We start from the raw sequence: 14,556 nt of genomic DNA on the forward strand, positions 1-14,556 counted from the left end.
CATGGACAGAGGAGCCCGGCGGGCTGCAGTCCCTGGGGTCACAAAGAATCAGACACGATTGAGAAACTAAGCACAGCACAAGCACAGCAACACAATATTACTAACTACAGATTTTGTTCAAATTTTACAAAATTGTATGCTAGTGTCCATTATTTGTTTTTATACCTTATTTAAGACTGCACAGTATATTTAATTGCATCGAGCAGCTTCAGCTACGTGCAACAAATTCTGGTTAATTCTCTTTTCATTTTCATTCTATTACAAGTATTTTTAAATTTTCCTTGTTATTGTTTCTTAGATACACCCATCATTTAAAAGCGGACGTTTAATTTCCAAATACATAGGATTTAGTTTAAAATATCCTTAACATTAATTTCTCATTTTGATATTAATTTCTCGTTTAAATGCTTTCTTCTCTGTAATCACTCTCTGTGTTTTTTTCAGTCTAATTTTACTGAGGCTTTTGACAGCTAAGTCGAAGATCTCTCTTGGTAAATGTCACATTGTACTTGAAAGTATGTGGGTTATTTTTAAATATCTTTTGATATTGATTTCTAACATAATTCCACCACGATAAGAGAACAGACTCTAAGATTTCAACACCTTTAGACCGTGAATCTTTTGCACCTTAATTTATGTCCCTGGATATGTTCCAGTGTCTCCTGGTTTATAGTCTATGGGAACTTGAATAGAATCTGTATCCTACTGTTGTGTGGAAATTCTATGTCTTACTTATGTTGAATTAGTTCACAGAGCTTTTGGGGTCTACTACATCCTTATACTTCCCTGTATATTCATTCTATTATTTTTTGAGAGTTTGATATTGAAACTCCAACTAAAAATCTTAATTTATCTACTTAAAAAAATAATTGTAGTATATAGTGAAGTGAAGTCGCTCAGTCATGTCCAACTCTTTGCGACCCCAAGGACTGTAGCCCACCAGACTCCTTGGTCCATGGGATTTTCCAGGCAAGAATACTGGAGTGGGCTGCCATTTCCTTCTCCAGGGGATCTTTCTGAACCAGGGATCGAACCAGGGTCTCCTGCATTGCAGACAGATGCTTTACCATCTGAGCCACACGGGAAGCCCTATTGTAATATATAGTGGACCTATGTCTTCCCTGGTGGCTCAGATGGTAAAGAATCTGCCTGCAATGTGGAAGACCCAGGTTCAATCCCTGAGTTGGGAAGATTCCCTGGAAAAGGGAATGGCAATTCACTCCAGGATGCTTCCCTGTAGAATTCCATGGACAGTGGAGCCTGATGGACTACAGTCCATGCAGTTGCAAAGAGTCAGACACGACTGAGTGACTAACACACACACCCCCACACACAGTGGAACTATATGTAACTGTGTTCTGTATTTTCCAAGTCTCCTGTAAATGTGTTATCACACTTTCATAATTCAAAAAAATAGTTTTTTTTTTAAAAGGTAAGCTATGAGCTAGAAGTAAAGTTTACTCTATCCATGAATAGAATTTAGAACAGTACGAATAGTATTATATGGTCCTCACCTTTACAGGAACATTCAAGAATCATTTAAGGAAGTACATATTTAAAGTTTTTATTTAGGGCATTAAATTCAAATCTTAAAGTTCTTATGCATTCTTAATTTAAACACAATGCGTAGAAAACTTGGGAAGGTAAGCTAGTAATGGAATATTATACACTAACCAAGTAGGCTAAGACTGATCAAGATACCATTGCTTGTGTTCAGTAAATAGTAGATTGTCTGGAAGAAAGCCAGAGGCTTTCAGTTTTAGATCTAAGGAGTGAGTATCATGCATAGCAAAGAAAATTAAGAATATATCATCCTTTTTAGTAGGATTTTTTCCCAGTTTTAGAATGTGCCTCAGTTGGCAACCCACTCCAGTACTCTTGCCTGGAAAATCCTATGAACAGAGGAGCCTGGTAGACTACAGTCCATGGGGTCACAAAGAGTCGGACACGACTGAGTGACTTCACTTTCACTTTCAGTTTCTCTCTGGAACCCTTTCAACAACATGGAGAGGATTGGCTTCCATTCCCTTGTTACTACTCAGTTCAGTTCAGCTCAGTCGCTCAGTCGTGTCTGATTCTTTGCGACCCCATGAACCGCAGCACACCAGGACTCCCTATCCATCACCAATTCCCGGAGTTTACCCGAACTCATGCCCACTGAGTCGGTGATGCCATCCAACCATCTCATCCTCTGTCGTCCCCTTCTCCTCCTGCCCTCAATCTTTCCCAGCATCAGGGTCTTTTCAAATGACTCAGCTCTTCACATCAGGCGGCCAAACTATTGGAGTTTCAGCTTCAGCATCAGTCTTTCCAATGAACACCTAGGACTGATCTCCTTTAGGATGGACTGGTTGGATCTCCTTCCAGTCCAAGGGACTCTCAAGAGTCTTCTCCAACACCACAGTTCAAAAGCATCGATTCTTCGGTGCTCAGCTTTCTTTATAGTCTAACTCTCACATCCATACATGACTACTGGAAAAGCCATAGCCTTGACTAGACGGATCTTTGTTGGCAAAGTATTGCCTCTGCTCTAATATACTGTCTAGGTTGGTCATAACTTTCCTTCCAAGGGGTAAGCGTCTTTTAATTTCATGGCTGCAATCACCAGCTGCAGTGATTGTGGAGCCCAAAAAAATAAAGTCTCCCACTGTTTCCCCATCTATTTGCCAAGAACTGATGGGACCAGATGCCATGATCTTAGTTTTCTAATGCTGAGCTTTAAGCCAACTTTTTCACTCTCCTCTTTCACTTTTATCAAGAGGCTCTTTAGTTCTTCTTCCCTTTCTGCCATAAGGGTGGTGTCATCTGCATATCTGAGGTTATTGATATTTCTCCCGGCAATCTTGATTCCAGTTTGTGCTTCTTCCAGCCCAGCGTTTCTCATGATGTACTCTGCATATAAGTTAAATACACAGGGTGACAATATACACCCTGTTACTATACCTATTACTACTCAGGACAGGTTTAATTATTCTATTGTAACAAATACTTAAGCCCAAAATTTAAGTATCTTAGTATAACAAAAGGTTATTTATTGCTCATGCTCTACAAAAGGAAATGCTCACCAGAGGATTTTGTTCATTGTAAAAATAGAAAGCCCAGAGATAAATCCATGCACCTAAAATCCTATGGATACCTTATCTTTGACAAAGGAGGCAAGAATATACAATGGAGAAAAGACAATCTCTCTAGCAAGTGGTGCTGGGAAAACTGGTCAACGACTTGTAAAAGAATGAAACTAGAACACTTTAACTCCATACACAAAAACAAACTCAAAATGGATTAAAGATCTAAATGTAAGACCAGAAGCTATAAAACTCCTGGAGGAAAATATAGGCAAAACACTCTCTGACGTAAATCACAGCAGGATCCTCTATGACCCACCTCCCAGAGTAATGGAAATAAAAGCAAAAATAAACAAATGGGACCTAATTAAACTTTAAAGCTTTTGCACAACAAATGAAGCTATAAACAAGGTGAAAAGGCAGCCTTCAGAATGGGAGAAAATAATAGCAAACAAAGGAACTGACAAAGAATTAATCTCAGAAATATACAAGCAACTCCTGCAGCTGAATTCCAGAAAAATAAACGACCCAATCAAAAAATGGGCCAAAGAACTAAACAGACATTTCTCCAAAGAAGACATACAGATGGCAAACACATGAAAAGATGCTCAACATCACTCATTATCAGAGAAGTGCAAATCAAAACCACAATGAGGTACCATCTCATGCCAGTCAGAATGGCTGCTATTAAAAAGTCTACAAACAATAAATGCTGGAGAGGGTGTGAAGAAAAGGGAATCCTCTTACACTGTTGGTGGGAATGCAAACTAGTACAGCCACTATGGAGAACAGTGTGGAGATTCCTTAAAAAATGAATAAATTTTGCTTCGTCTAAACTAATCATGGTAACTTCATTTCCTTAGTCAGTGATTGGTTTAAGGAAGTGGTTTCTGGGTACAATTTCTCTGAGCTTACCAAGATTGAGGAGAAAAAGCTTTTTCTACTTTGAGATATTGCCATCTACATGCTATGCCTATGTTGGTAGCAGTTATTATGGGGTGATGATGAAAGTCAGTTTTAGAAGACAAATCAACAGAGTAAGAATAACATAGCAGAAATACAGAAAGAATTTGGGTCTTTCATAATGCCATAAATCACTCAGTTAACCAGTGCTGAAACCATCCTATCTCTGAAGACTTTGGTATGTGAGATACTAAATTTCCTCATCATGTAGGGCATTTGAGTTGGTCTTCTCCTATTTTCAGCTGAAAGTATCTTAACTGATACAAAGTGGAGTAGAAATTAATCCATCTCATGCTATAATTTGTTGCTGGTAATGGTGGTGGTAGTCACTGGTTGTGACTAAGATAATGAAAAGGCTGGAGACACCCAAAAATTTGAACCTTTGAATATTTTGGGGAGAAGGAGGGAAGAATGTGTGGTATGGAGTTAGATGAACAATCAGGAGGGTAAGACTTTCTTTTATTTGAAGTGTCTTGGATTATCAGTTACATAAAAGAATTCCCTGGGAAGTTGCTGAAGACAGAGGCCTATGAAAGCTGATCTATAAAGTCATATAATAGCATTAAATTAAAAATCCTCATTCCTTGAGGGGATATCCAGGATCCTAGTTGGAGTTAGCAAATTCAGTTGATGGTTACTCTTTAGTTTCAGAAGATACTTTAAAAATTCCCAAAATTTGTCTTGGACATAAGAATAAATATTGTTGATATTATCCACACTATTACTGAGGGCATTCATTGTCATAGTTGTGATGATTCTCAGTTGAGTATTAATCTAGCACCAGGGAAAGATGCCTGCATGGACTTACTTATAAGAATGCTCTATAGTGACAAGAATAAGAGGCAGAAAAATTATTAAAATGGTTAGAAAGTTTTAGGGGCAAAGATGGTTACCTAACCTGCAGGGCACAGTACAAAAGCAAAGTGGGAGACTCACAGTTCAAATATTATTAAGAATTTCAGGTGTTATCAAGGAAACCAGAGTTGAAAGAGACACATGTAACCCCAATGTTCATTGCAGCACTGTTTACAATAGCTAGGACATGGAAGCAACCTAGATGTCCATCAGCAGACAAATGGATAAAGAAGTAGTGGTACACATACATGATGGAATATTACTCAGCTGTAAAAAAGAACACATTTGAATCCATTCTAATGAGGTGGATGAAACTGGAGCCTATACAGAGTGAAATTAGAAACAAAAACACCAATACAATATATTAATGCATATGTATGGAATTTAGAAAGACGGTAATGATGATCCTATATGCAAGGCAGCAAAAGAGACACAGATGTAAAGAACAGACTTTTGGACCATGTGGGAGAAGGCAAGGGTAATATGATTTGAGAGAATAGCATTGAAGCATGTATATTACCATATGTAAAAGAGATGACCAATGCATGAAGCAGGGAACCCAAAGCTGGTGCTCTGGGACAACCCAGAGGGATGGGGTGGGAAGGGAGGTGCGAGGTGGGCTCAGGATGGGGGGACACATGTGTACCAGTGGCTGATTCATGTTGATGTATGGCAAAAATCACCACAATATTGTAAAGTAATTATCCATCAATTAAAATAAATTAAATAATTAAAGAAAAAAGAATTTCAAATGTTAGCGAAAATGGAAAAGTAGAAGGCTTCAAGCACCTATCACTTCTTGGAAACACCAAAAGAAAACTAAGCAAAGTTGTCTGAATCAACTTTGTCAGAACTCTGGAAAGTAGTCAATGGATTGCAGCAACCAAGTGAATGATGAATCAGGAAAAAGTCCATTTTAACATGGTAGAAGAACTTTTTAGTTTTAACTTAGCCTTGCTCCAAACTCTTCCCAGGTGCAGTGACTGTCTTGATGACAGCCTGTGTTCCTCTTGTGGGTATCTGGTTCTGGAAGGAATAGAGCAGGCATTGCCTTTATTTTTCCTAGCTCAGAACAATCTCAGTTTGGAAAAGTGGCTAAATAGAGGTCATTCCTGGAAAGTATTGAAAGGTAAATGAACAAGTTGTTATCTGTGGCAAAAGAGTACAATTCCATCAGAAAATATGCATGCTAAAAGTCTGAGAGGAAAAGCTGGGGCAGGGAACAACTTTGGGAAATAAGGCCTTCAAAATCATCCACTTATAAACAGGAGGTGAAAAGCCATGCCCATGCCCTTCTGCTTCTGTTACGTCATTACCATTTCTGAATACACAGAACTGTAAAAAGGTGGGGGGGTCTTAATACCTGGATAACCATGATGGTGTGATCACCTCACCTAAAGCCAGACAGCCTGGAGTGTGAAGTCAAGTGGGTCTTAGGAAGCATCACTACAAACAAAGCTATTGGAGGTGGTGGAATTCCAGTTGAGCTATTTCAAATCCTAAAAGATGATGCTGTGAAAGTGCTGCCCTTAATATGCCAGCAAATTTGGAAAACTCAGCAGTGGCCACAGGACTGGAAAAGGTGTTTTCATTCCAATCCCAAAGAAAGGCAATGCCAAAGAATTTTCAAACTACTGCACAATTGTGCTCATTTCACATGCTAGTAAGGTAATTTTCAAAATCCTTCAAGCTAGGCTTCAACAGTATGTGAACCAAGAACTTCCAGATGCACAAGCTGGATTGAGAAAGGGCAGAGGAACTAGAGATCAAATTGCCAACATCCATTGGATCATAGAAAAAGCAAGTTAATTCCAGAAAAATATCTGCTTCACTGATAAGGCTAAAGTCTTTGACTGTGTGAATCACAACAATCTGTAGAAAATTTTTCAAGAGGTGGGACTATCAGACCACCTTACCTGCCCCCAGAGAAACCTGTATGCAGGTCAAGAAGCAACAGTTAGAACTGGACATGGAACAACAGACTGGTTCAAACGTGGGAAAGGAGTACGTCAAGGCTGTATATTGTCACCCTGCTTATTCAACTTATATGCAGAGTACATTATGCAAATGCCAGGCTGGATGGATGAAGCTCAAGCTGGAATCAAGATTGCTGGGAGAAATATTGATAACTTCAGATATGCAGATGACACCACCCTTATGGCAGAAAGCAAAGAGGAACTAAAGAGCCTCTTGATGAAGGTGAAAGAGGAGAATGAAAAAACTGGCTTAAAACTCAACATTCAAAAAACGAAGATCATGGCATCTTGTCCCATCACTTCATGGCAAATAGAATGGGGGAGAAATAGAAACAATGACAGACTTTATCTTCTTGGGCTCCAAAATCACTGTGGATGGTGACTGCAGCCACAAAATTAAAAGACACTTGTTCCTTGGAAGAAAACCTATAACAGACCTAGACAGCATATCAAAAAGCAGAGACATCATTGCCAACAGAGGTATGACTAGTCAAAGCTATTGTTTTTCCAGTAGCCATGTACAGATGTGAGAGTTGGACCATAAAGAAGGCTGAGTGAAGAAGAACTGATGCTTTTGAACTGTGGTGTTGGAGAAGACTTGAGAGTCCCTTGGACTGCAAGGAGATCAAACCAGTCAATCCTAAGGGAAATCAACCTTGAATATTCATTAGAAGGACTGATGCTGAAGCTGAAGCTCCAATACTCTGGCCATCTGATGCAGACAGCCCACACATTGGAAAAGAGCCTGATGCTGGGAAAGATTGAGGGCAGGAGGAGAAGGGGGTAAAAGAGGATCAGATGGTTGAATGGTATCACCAACTTAATGGACATGAGTTTGAGCAAACTCAGGGAGGTAGTGAAGGACAGGGAAGCCTAGCATGCTGCAGTCCATGGAGTCACAAAGAGTCAGACACAACTTAGCAACTGAACAACAACATCCCATGCCCAGGGCTGGTCATATCTCAGAAAACGCCTGAGAAAGCCTTGAATGTTTACTTTCCACTGATCTTTAGGCTCATAGCAAGGGGGAAGCAAAAACTAAACCAGAGTTGTAAATGGACTGGCTAAGAATTAAAGGAGTGTCCTGACACAGAACTAATCTATAAAGACCAGGGTGGATTTTTTTTCTTTTCTCCTTTTACTATCGTTCTTTCAACTCTGAGAATTTAAGGACATCTCTGTTAAATCACTAGCTGACCACAGGCTAATAGAACAGAGACTTCAGAGGCCATACTAAACAAAGAATATACAGGAAGCAGGAAATAAATCCTGAGGAGAGAATTACTTTCATTTCCAGAGTCACCACATTATAATATTCAAAATGTCCAGTATTCAACAACAAAAATGACAAGTTATGGAAAGAGACAATGAAGTAGGTCACATTTATGGAAGTGAAAGTGCTAGGTGCTCAGTTGTGTCTGACCCTTTGCAACCCCATGGACTCTAGCCAGCCAGGTTCTTCTGTCCATGGAATTCTCCAGGCAAGAATACTGGAGTGGGTATCCATTTCCTTCTCCAGGGGATCTTCCAGACCCAGAGATCGAACCTGGGATTCCTGCATTGCAGGCAGTTTCTTTACCATTTGAGCCACCAGGGAAGCCTGCATTCATAGGGAGAAAAGTCACATTCATAGAGAGAAAAAAAAAGGAAATTAATAGCACTGAGAAAGCACATGCATTGGACTTACTAGACAAAGATTTTTAAGTTAATTGTTTCCTACATGCTCAAAGAGCTAGAGGAAACCATAAACAAAGAACTAGAGAAACCCAGGAGAATGATGTGTCACCAGATAGAGAATATAAAAATTATAAAAATAAACCAAATAGAGACCTTGAGCCTGACTCAAGGACTGGCCTCCATTGTGGGTCCAGGCTGCCCAGGGCAGGGGCCAAGGAGGCTCCGCAGGTCAACTTGAAGCTGGTTAGCAAGTGGTCCCTGGTGTTTCAGCCTCCTCTGCTACTGCCTGTCCCATCGGGGAATGTCCCAGCCCAGGAGTGTGTCTCTGAAGGACAGCAGCCCCTGTAGCACCGAGTGGCCCCTGCCTGGTGCCTCTCAAGCCCCAGGAGGGGCTTCATTAAGCCTGTGGAGTTGGAGGGAAGCAGGGAGTTGGAGGCCGAGGTGGCACCCGTGGAAATTATCCAGGAGGAGGTTACAGCCCATGCAGCCCTGGAGAATGGCTGTGCCTTGGCAACTACTGCCAGCCCCTGCCAGAGGGGCTGATGGCCCAGGCAACCCCCGAGGAGGAGGTGGCGACCCTGGTGGTTTCTGAGAGGGGTAGGTGATGGCTGAGCCAGGACATGATCCCCAAAGAGGTACGAGTCCAAGAAGGAGGACTTGGTGGACATGAGTGCCTATAGTGGGATTGGGGAGGACTCCTGGGGGCAATACCCTGGAGGAGGACAATGAAGAAGATGAGGAGGAAGGGAAGCCCCTCTATGAGCCAAATCAGGGTGCATGGAGATCCCAGGACTCTCAGAGGAAAGCGACCCAGCCCTGAGCCAGAAGACCCATTTCAGCATAGAGCCCATTCCAGTGTTCAACACCTACTCCAACAAGGATGACCATCATTGCAACAAGGACGTGGATCCCATGGTGGCCTCTGCTGAGTACAGCTGGAGAAGCAGGTGGAAAGGCTGGAGCTGTATCCTGTGGAGTGGGAGAAGGACGCCAAGGGCCTGGGCATCTGCACTGTTGGCATGGGGCATGGACAGACATGGGCCTAGAGAAGGTGGACATGTTCATCAAGACCGTGACTGACGGCAGTGTGGTCCATCAGGACAGCAGAATCCAGGTGAATGATCTCTTGATGGAGATGGATGGAATGAATCTGGTGGGAGTGACCCAGAACTTTGCAGCCTCCATGCTCTGGAACACCAAGGGCTGCATGCAGTTTATGATTGGCCAGAAGCAGCCAGGTGAGGTGGCCCAGCTAACTTAGCAGACCCTGGAAACAGGTGCAATGGCAGCAGAAAATGATGGAGCAGAGATAAGCCCAGTATGGGGAGGGGAAGGATAACAAGGAGATGGGAGAGTGTGCCACTGATGAGGTTGAGGAGCTGAGCCCCATGTTCCCAGGTGGCAACATGGCCATTGAGGTGTTCAGCTGGCAGAGAACCAGGATGCCTTGTCCCCTGTGGACATGGAGCCTGAGAAGCTGTGCACAAGTTAAACGAGCTCCAGATCTAGCATGCTGTGACTGAGATACAGATACAGCAGCTGAAAAGAAAACTGCAGAGCCTGGAGCAGGAGAAGGGGCATTGGTGGGTAGAGAAGGCCCAGCTGGAACACAGTGTGAAGGAGAAAAAGGATCACATGGAAGAGTCGGAGGGCTACAGGGGCAAGGCCCAGGGCCCATGAAATGCTGTGAGTGAGCACCTGCAGGAGACCCAGGCCCAGTACCAGGCCCTAGAGCACAAGTACAGCAAGGCTGAGTGTCTCATCAAGGACTACCAGCAGAAGGAGACCAATATCCTGAAAAAGAAGACAGCATAGCACTGGGTTCTGGAGGAGTCAGAGCTGCTAAGGAAGGAGGAGATGGACAAGCTCCTGGACAAAGTAGGCCCAGGGGTGCCCTAGGGGCAGGAGGCAGCAGCAAGTCAGCCCCTCTCTAGCACCCATCCTGTGGATCCTGGAGGGAGAAAGAGAAGTCATGCTGCTGACTGGGAGCTCAAGGTCATGTCCCCTCCAGGGGGGTAGGAAGGGCAGGGCCCATGTCCATGCCTAAGCCTGACTCCTTCTTTCCTTTATTTTTCAGATCTTGGAACTGGAAGGATACTTGCAAACACTGAGGAATTCCAATTCTACTTAACAGGAATCATCCCTTGACTGAACAATAATTAATCCCCTCTGATTGTCCTTCCTCCCCTGTCATCAATACTTCACCCTGCCCTCTACCAGCCTAGAGACAGATTTCCTGCCCTACCAGGGCCACACCTTGGAAGCCTTGTACTGACATCTCAGAGATTCAGCCTCACCCCACTCACACACACAGTATTCCAATGTTTTTACTGGAGGGCAAAATTTTACTACTTTTCATCTTTTGGAGACCAGAGCTGTGTTGCTGGCAGCCTGATTTCTAAGTGATATCAACTCCATTCCCCCACTTTAACCCTAAAGTTAAAGGGGCTTTGACCAAGGGAAGTGAGACCCCTCTCAGGTCCCCTTCCCTTTCAGAATCCATCTCTCATTTTACCTTTTCCTCACGCCCCTGCCTCAGCCTGGGTTTTTATTCTTTCTTTAAAAAAAAAAAAAAAAAAACCCTTGTTCCATTTTGGCTTTTCCTCATCTCCTGTAAATAGGTCATGCCATTGATCAGCATTTCTTGGCACCCTCTTCCTTCCCTCAGATGTGCACGTACCCACCGAAAGAGCTGCTGACTGACTCAGTGCCTAACTCCTCAGCCTCAGCTGATGGAGGGGGCGGGGCCTGACTTTACAGAATTGCTTCTCTATGTATAATATATATGTATGTATTGTTCCTAGTTTTCTACAGGTTGTGCCCTCTGTTAGGTTGTCCCCATAAAAGCAGGCCCAAGAGGGAAACAACAACAACAAAAAAGAAAATAGACATTCTTTGATAAAAGCTAAGAGAATTGTCACTAGCACACCAGCACTATGAGAAAGGCTAAAGGGAGTCACCCAGACTGAAAAAAAAGATAGTAACCTAAGACTACAAAGAGATAAAAAACACTGGTAAAGGTATGATATAAATAGAAATAAGAGTCAGTATTGTATTTTAGGTTTGAACCTTGACTTTTTTCGACATAATTTAAAAGACAAATACACAGGGAAAATTACCTGATTAGACATTTCTCTAAAGAAGATACACTAATGGCCAATAAACATACAGAAATACACTCAACATCACTAATTATTAGATTAGTACAAATCAAAAGCACAATTAGATACCACTTCATAACAATTAGGATGAATACTGTTTTAAAATAATAAAATAAATAAAAACAGAAAATAACCAGTGTTAGTGAGGATATAGAGAAATCGGAATCCTTGTGTGTAGTGCAGATGTAAAGTGGTGCAGGAAAACAGTATAGCAATTCCTAGGAAAATCAAATATAGAATGACCACATGATTCAACAAATTCACTTCTAGGTATATATCCAAAAGGACTGAAAGCAAAGCTTCAGACATTAGCACACCAATGTTCATAGAGCATTATTCACAATGGCCAAAAAGTAGGAACACCCCAAATTTCCACTGACAAATCAATGGATAAACAAAACGTGGTGTATCCGTTTGGTTTAGTTCAGTAGCTCAGCCATATCTGACTCTTTGCGACCCCATGGACCGCAGCACACCAGGCTTCCCTGTCCATCACCAACTCCTGTAGCTTGCCCAAACTCGTGTCCATCGAGTCAGTGATGCCACCCAACCATTTCATTCTCTGTCGTCCCCTCCTCCTCCTGCATTCAACCTTTCCCAGTATCAGGGTCTTTTCCAGTGAGTCAGTTCTTCACATCAGGTGGCCAAAGTATTGGAGTTTCAGCTTCAGCATCAGTCCTTCCAATGAATATTCAGGGTTGATTTCCTTTAGGATTGACTGCTTTGATCTGCTTGAAGTTTAAGGGACTCTCAAGAGTCTTCTCCAACACCATTTCAAAAGCATCAATTCTTCGCCACTCAGCTTTCTTTATAGTCCAAGTCTCACATCCATCAGTCACTTCAGTTCAGTCGCTCAGTTGTGTACAACTGTTTGTGACCCCATGGACTGCAGCACGCCAGGATTCCCTGTCCATCACCACTTCCCAGAGCTCGATCAAACTCATGTCCATTGAGTCAGTGATGCCCTCCAACCATCTTATCCTCTGTCGTCCCCTTCTCCTCCTGCCTTCAATCTTTCCAAGCATCAGGGTCTTTTCAGATGAGTCAGTTCTTCACATCAGGTATCCAAATTATTGGAGTTTCAGCTTCAGCATCAGGCCTTCCAATGAATATTCAGGACTGATTTCCTTTAGGATGAACTGGTTTGATCTCCTTGAAGTCCAAGGGACTCTCAAGAATTTTCTGCAACACCACAGTTCAAAAGCATCAATTTTTCGCCAGTCAGCTTTCTTTATGGTCCAACTCTCACATCCATACATGACTACTGGAAAAAACATAGCTTTGACTAGACAGACTTTTGTTGACAGAGTAATGTCTCTTCTTTTTAATATGCTGTCTAGGTTGCTCATAGCTTTTCTTCTGAGGACAAGCATCTTTTAGTTTCATGGCTGCAGTCACCATCTGCAGTGATTTTGGAGGCCCCAAAAATAAAGTCTGTCACTGTTTCCATTGCTTCCCCATCTATTTGCCATGAAGTGATGGGACCAGATGCCATGATCTTAGTTTTCTGAATGTTGAGTTTTAAGCCTACTTTTTCACTCTCCTTTCTCACTTTCATCAAAAGGCTCTTTAGTCCTTCTTTACTTTCTGCCATCTGCATATCTGAGGTTATCGATATTCCTCCCGGCAATCTTGATTCCAGCTTAAGCTACATCCTGTTCAGCATTTCACATGATGTACTCTGCATATAAGTTAAATAAGCAGGGTGACAATATACAGCCTTAATATACTCTTTTCCCAATTTGGAACCAGTCTGTTGTTCTATGTATAATTCTAACCGTTGTTTCTTGACCTGCATGCAGATTTTTCAGGAGGCAGGTAAGGTGGTCTGGTATTCCCATCTCTTTATGAATTTTCCAGTTTGTTGTGATCCACACAGTCAAAGACTTTAGCGTCATCAATGAAGCATAAGTAGATGTTTTTCCTGGAATCCTCTTGCTTCTTCTATGATCCAACGGATTTTGGTAATTTGATCTCTGGTTCCTCTGCCTTTTCTAAAACCAGCTTGAACATCTGTAAGTTCATGGTTCAAGTACCGTTGAAGTCTAGCTTGGAGAATTTTGAGGATTACCTTGGTGGCATGTGAAATGAGTATAATTATGCAGTAGTTTGAACATTCTTTGACATTGCTTTTCTTTGGGATTGGAGTGAAAACGGACCTTTTCCAGTCCTATGGCCACTGCTGAGTTTTCTTAATTTTCTGGCATATTGAGTGCAGCAATTTCACAGCATCATCTTTTAGGATTTGAAATAGTTCAACTGGAATTCCATCACCTCAATTAGCTTTGTTCCTGGTGATGATTCCTAAGTCCCACTTGACTTCACATTCCAGGATGTCTGGCTCTAGGTGGATGATCACACCATTGTGGTTATCTGGGTCATGAAGATCTTTTCTGTACAGTTCTTCTGTGTATTCTTGCCACCTCTTCTTAATATCTTCTGCTTCTGTTAGGTCCATACCTAACATATGTACATATGTGGTATATACATATGATGAGGTATATACATATGATGACATATTAGTCAGCCTTAAAAGTGAATGAAATTCTGATGCATGCTGCATCATGGATAAACCTTGACTATATTATGCTAAGTGAAATAATCCAGACTTAAAAGGACAAATAATATATGATTTCATTTATGTACCTCAGTTCAGTTCAGTCACTCAGTCGTGTCCGACTCTTTGCGACCCCATGAATCACAGCATGCCAGGCCTCCCTCCCTAGAAGAATTAAATTCATAAGTTCAGAAAGTACAATAATTGTTACCAGGACCTGAGGTAAGGGGAAATGGGGAGTTATTCTTTAATTAGTACAGAGTTTCAGTTTGGGAATATAAAAAGAAGTAGGCTTTAAGAAT

At 41.9% G+C, this 14,556-nt stretch overlaps 1 pseudogene; it reads left to right on the forward strand.

Moving 5' to 3' along the window:
• The first annotated feature begins 4,448 nt into the window (after positions 1 to 4,448).
• Positions 4,449 to 10,667, forward strand: LOC122435513 (annotated as a pseudogene).
• The last annotated feature ends 3,889 nt before the right edge of the window (positions 10,668 to 14,556 follow it).

The sequence above is a fragment of the Cervus canadensis genome, chromosome X, assembly GCF_019320065.1.
Source record: "Cervus canadensis isolate Bull #8, Minnesota chromosome X, ASM1932006v1, whole genome shotgun sequence".
Lineage (NCBI taxonomy): Eukaryota > Metazoa > Chordata > Mammalia > Artiodactyla > Cervidae > Cervus > Cervus canadensis.